The following is a 6,014-nucleotide window of genomic DNA, read 5'->3' as shown; positions in this document are numbered from 1 at the left end:
CTTGAACAAAATGGCTATCTCAGAATTTTGATCCGTTGACTTTGGGAAAAAAAAGAGCGTGGGAGGGGGCCTAGATGCCCTCCAATTTTTTTGGTCACTTAAAAAGGGCACTAGAACTTTTCATTTCCGTTAGAATGAGCCCTCTTGCGACATTCTAGGACCACTTGGTCGATACGATGACCCCTGGGAAAAAAAAACAAAAAACAAAAAAAAAACAAACAAATAAACACGCACCCGTGATTTGTCTTCGGGCAAAAAATGCAAAATTCCACATTTTTGTAGATAGGAGCTTGAAACTTCTACAGTAGGGTTCTCTGATACGCTGAATCTGATGGTGTCATTTTCGTTAAGATCCTACGACTTTTAGGGGGTGTTTCCCCCTATTTTCCTAAATAAGGCAATTTTCTCAGGCTCGTAACTTTTGATTGCTAAGACTAAACTTGATGAAACTTATATATTTAAAATCAGCATTAAAATGCGATTCTATTGATGTAGCTATTGATATCAAAATTCAATTTTTTAGAGTTTTGGTTACTATTGAGCCGGATCGCTCCTTACTACAGTTCGTTACCACGAACTGTTTGATTGAGTGTCAAAGACTGGGAATTGTCAAAGTACATCGGAATCTAGCAACGAAATGACAAGTTTCCGCTGTTCAAATATAAAGAATGGTCATTTTTAGTTTATAAATCTACTTTTTGAGGGAAAAAGGTTAAAAAACCCTTAGGTGTGGTAATGTGCGCCAGATGGGTGTCATCAGGTTGCTGGTGCTTTGTGTCACACTGACCTAAATTGCTAGGAGTCATTAGAAGAAACGCTAATGTTTTTTTTTTCATTCAGTTGAAATGATCGATTCTAGTGTAAACGAATATTTTTGCAGGAAATACCCGAAAAAATTGCATATGTGTGACAATGCTTGCTCGAGGGTTTCGTTTGTTAACAATAGAGTGCCAGAGGCTTAAAATTGCCATGGAATATATCAATCAAGCAATGAAAGGCAAGTTTCCGGTAATTTTTTAGTTTATAAATTTATTTTGAGAGAAAAAGCTTGAAAAACGCTTAGGTGTGATAATGTTCACGAGAAAGGTGTCATCGAGGAGTTGATACATTGTGCCACGCTGGACTCAGTTGCTAGGAGTCTTCAGACGAATGCTAATGGGTATTTTTTCACTAAGTTTAAATGACCGACTCTAGTGTAAACGAATATTTTATCAGTTAATTGCCGGAAAAAATGTCATATGTCTGAAAAAGACTATTAGTAAAAATGCACTAAGAGCAACATGCAATACTATCCGATAATACTCTCTAAAGCATTACTTAACGTGCTGGTGCATACGAAATTTAAGCGATTACCAGTAATCGATTTTCTACCCTGCATGTCAATTATTACAGCCATATGGGAATACGCAACCGATAGCTTAGTTGTTTTAGTATGCGAGACAGGGGTTTTTCCATACGTTGAATAGGTTATCAAGTAGATTGTATTAGCCGAATAAAAATATAAGAAAGGTTTTCGTGGTCCATCTGGTTAGCGCTCCATTCCATTGAAGGGCAAAATCCATGTGTACACTGTCATTACGTAATACCCACATATGCGCCATCATTACCTAACACCTACGTGTGTGCCCTCCTCAGGTACAAGCGGGGATTTCCCCATCGGACACTTGAGTCTAGCATGTCACGCGAGAGTGTGTACCGATATTGCGTAGCCCCCACGTGTGTGCCAACCTCAGTTATAATCAGGACTTCCCCGCCTGACTAATGGACTCAAACAAGTCCTACTATGTACCATTCCAAAATCTATTACACAAAAAGCAAAGTGAACATTCCCTGTTATATACGACTGTGTTACCCTCAACTCCAATTACGTAGCATACACCTGCGTCTCTTAGAAAAAAATTCCTCTGATGAAATATGCACCTGCGCTTCGAAGAAGTTTCCAAAAAGTGTCGGGATTCGAACGGATAGAGTCCCTTTAAAACCAGTGAGACATCACTACTTCTTCCTACAAAATGAAATATGGATTTTAAAGCCATAATATTTTGCAACTTATTAAACTTGAAAAAGAAGACAATCAGGAAATGAGAACATTTTTTGTTTAATTATGGCAGTATTAGATACACATTAATAAATTTTAGATAATTCAAAGACTCAGTTTACATTTCTCTGAAATAAATAGTATTATACCCATGAACCATGACGAAAGGGTACATCTTATACCTTACCTTAGGATGGAGCTATTGTGGTCCTAAGGGCGCCCTAATACGTTTTTCTGCAACGACCACGTCGTAAGAGAGATATTTACCCCAAAGGGCTTAGGAGAGCCATGCCATGTTTGGAACAAAGGATTTTTTACTATTTTGCAATTACTCCCGGATAAAATTGATTTTACTATAGATATTAACAGTTTTATCATTCATTAATAAATGGTTTAGCTTACGTTTTTGAGTCCTAAATATCGAAACACCTAGAATCAAAGGGACTATGTCAGAAAAAATGTGGTCCTCCTATTATTAAGCCACATTATTCAGATGCAAGAAGACAATTTTTATTGGTTTTTCCTTCTTTCTAAGTTAAAAAAAAAAAAAAAACAAACAAAGAAAACCCAAAACAATCTCATAGTGTGTAACTACTAAAAATTGAAGATAAACCTTTTAAGTTTGAGCAAACCTATATAAAAGAAACACAGGAAACTTCGAAAAATACAGAAAAACTTATATCATTTAAAAATCTCGAATAAAAAATCAATAAACAAACTGCATTTCACAACAAAATGGCACGAAGTAGAATAAACATGGCTTCAGTTTGAATACAATCTGATGAGCCACTGGACACCTGAAACAGAAGAAATGCTTTTGATTCTACCACTATTCAAAAGGGAAAGCAACAAAAAGAGAAAACTTTCCGTTTTCAACCGTTCTACTATAATATTATTAATTATATAACTGAAAAGCAAGCTTCGGAGAGAGTCTGTGTATCTTTATCACACGTTATGAAAATGTTTCATATTGAATAACGAGAATAAAAAAAGTTAAAATCAAAGATAATTTTTAGACTGAAAAAACGCTGACCTAGATTTTACAGTCCATCACATCCAGCTAATTATATAATAGATCCTGTTCATATGCAACACAACCTAGCGGGAATAATTTTCACTAGTTTCCTAAAGTCAAGAGACCTGAGACAGAACTTTTTGAGAATTGATTTTCTTCGATGAAATATTTTTTTTTTTTTTGTACAAGTCTCCGGGCTACCAATAAAAGACTGTGGGTTCATATTAATGGGTTGTCAAGAAGAATGCAAGTCTTTGACACGGGGCAATATTTTAATAACAAAATGGGTTTTGCTGTTGTATTGACGTAAGTCAGGCACTAACAGAGGAACCATTTACGCCATTAACGCGTGTCGTAGGATGAAAGAAAAACGGCATAAAAAAAAGAATAAGATTGAAAAAGGGAGTTTTATATCTCTTTTTACACAAGTATTTACGAAAAGAAAAGAAACACTGGGCTAAATACAACTAAATAAAACGGATTTTCTAAAATTTTATTATATTTTTGAGTGACTTTGACGTAGGTAAATGCTCGTTCGAGAAGAAAAAACTTGTGCTCTCTTGAAACAAATGACATGCAACGCCAGTATTTGTAGCAACATGAAAGGGTTCGAACTTAAGGTTAGTGGGTAAATGCCGAGGTCAAATTGAAGTTACTTACAAACCAGACAGATTTTCCTGTAAATGACTATCTATAGAGTAGTCAGCTAGCTCTTAGATATTTTCTTGCATTTCTATACGTGGCACAAGTTTAATCACTATATATTGCCCATTACTGTTTATAAAGTCTTGAAGAGAGCAATACATATGAATTTGTTTATAAACCATTCATAGCCTTTTAATTAACCACATATTTCTTTTAAGTGAGTTTAATTGTAAATTTTATAGCCGTAATATCTATAGCGGATGGGTTGCCTAAAATTAGAAATACCAGGTGCCAATAAATTTCGTGAACCTCTAAAGCCGTCTTCTATTTCTTTTTTCCTTTTTCACATTGGAACTTTACTTTTTTCACCAATTGTTGAATAAGAATGCAAATAAGCGGTGGAAAATTCACTGTGAAAGATTTTTTTCCCTTCTTTGTGATTGTTCACTGTATTCATTCTATAGTCATTTATAAATGTCATCCAATCTGTAAGATTAGGCTCTAGCGTCCACACAAATCAGCCCAAGGAAGATTCAACCACAACTATCAGACAATCTCAATAAACCCATAAATTTGATTTGTACATATTTCCTCTCCATGCTGGAGAAAACAATCCCTCGGGATTTGAAATATTCCCAGGTTCTTACGAGAGGAATATTTTCTACTGCAGTTTACTGATTTAGATACATTTTTGATAGATCAGACATCATCAGAGTCGACACAGTAGCGCTGACAAACGAAAAAGTGACGCCTCTCACGTAGATGATTTTCCCCCAGCCACTTGGTGTAGAAAGTTGGTCGTAGAAACTTGGGAGGGGACTCGTTCCATCGAAGATTGAAAGCTCTAGGACCCTTTTGAAGAATGAAAGTAAGTAGAAGGCAAGCAACCTCCTTTCTCTACCCTTCTCACTTCCGTAGCCCCCTCTCCCCATAGCAATGGATCAAAATTTTGAGGTAAGAATTTCATTCAGGACGGCTGAGAAGTCTAGCAATATCTGTCAACTGGGATGATCGAGGCAATGCATGATCGCAATTGGCAGATCCTTCACAGACACATCTTTTGTCAGAAAGGTTAACATGTCACCCTTTGTTACAACCAAAATCTTATAAGGAATTTCAATAAGATGTAAATGCTTCTCGTGACCCCCTCCCCTACCCTCATCAGCCAATGACTCTTAGTAGATAAGTAAGCGAGGCATAGCACATTGCAGCTTGTTTAAATCAGGGTCATGTAAGGATTCTCAATATCAGTGTAAAATGATCTAGGTCTTGACTCGTTGCAAAAGAGCAAAGTTCTGACTCAGTGCAAAAAGAAGCTTGGCCCAAACAGCAAAATTTTGATGCAGCAAAAGCCTGCCAAGTCTCGTCTCAGTCCAAAATGAGAACTAGAACATGAAAAACTTAAGCAAAAATTAGAATTTCCGGCTCTGTCATTGCTATAAGAGATTTATAGCATATGCTTTCCTTATTTAAAGTCCCTCCCACCAGTCTTTCCTAATCCAAGTTTTAGGCCATTCACAGCCAGTGGCTTACCTAAAGCTTCGACGGAGAAACTTCCGAGTATGTGGTCGAACAGGCACTGAAATTTCACTCTTTTCTTTCCACTCCATGGCGCTATATTTCTGGGTGTATTACCATAGCTAAGATTTCCCTGTAAATGCTTTGTCGATTCGAAAAGAATTAATTATGCTTTGTTCATATCCCAAATCGAGATGTCCAGCCCATGGTTGATTTCAAAGATGAGAATACTCAAAAATTATGGAGCAGGATCTCTTGCTATTTTTACTATTGTTCCTTTTGCACATACTATTTCTAAGAACAATGGAAAAAGTCCCAAGCCATCCCTCTTTTTACTTTAGCGATTTCTAGCCAACAAGTAAAAAGAAAAACTATGGAACCCAAAGTACCTCATAGTCAATGGTATATGTTATCTTTCTAGTTCTCAAGGGCTGGATGTAAATCTTTTGGTAAGGACTTTGAAAACTAATGCTCGACATTTCCCTCACCCCCCCCCCCCCAAAAAAAAACAATCTGATAATTTTATGTATGCAATAAAACATTTTCCAACACTTTCTTTCTCAATTCCAATCCATAGAAGATTCCACTCAATATATCCATATACAGTAGTCAGAGACAGCACAAGTTCTGCCAAGTAAAGAACACCTTCAATGTATTATTTTTTCCCAGCCACTTTGGACAGAAGGACTGGTCATCGCAACTTTGAAGGGGGCCTATTCGCTTGAAAACTGAATATTCTAGCACCATACATATGAGTGAAAAGTGATTGGTTGACAACAGCCCCTCCCATGCTCATTT

At 36.6% G+C, this 6,014-nt stretch overlaps 1 protein-coding gene across 3 annotated transcripts in view; it reads right to left on the bottom strand.

The window, feature by feature from the left end:
- Window positions 1-2,703: 2,703 nt before the first annotated feature.
- Window positions 2,704-6,014, bottom strand: part of LOC136039386 (uncharacterized) — a 103,332-nt gene continuing 100,021 nt past the window's right edge. For all 3 annotated transcript variants that reach the window (XR_010620432.1, XM_065723069.1, XM_065723068.1), the window contains one exon: window positions 2,704-2,835. The gene's annotated coding sequence lies outside the window, so the exon portion shown is untranslated. The remainder of the gene's footprint in view (window positions 2,836-6,014) is intronic.

The sequence above is a fragment of the Artemia franciscana genome, chromosome 19, assembly GCF_032884065.1.
Source record: "Artemia franciscana chromosome 19, ASM3288406v1, whole genome shotgun sequence".
Taxonomy (NCBI): Eukaryota; Metazoa; Arthropoda; class Branchiopoda; order Anostraca; family Artemiidae; genus Artemia; species Artemia franciscana.
Note: the sequence above shows the minus strand (reverse complement) of the source record. Positions and strands in the feature narration are given on the sequence as shown.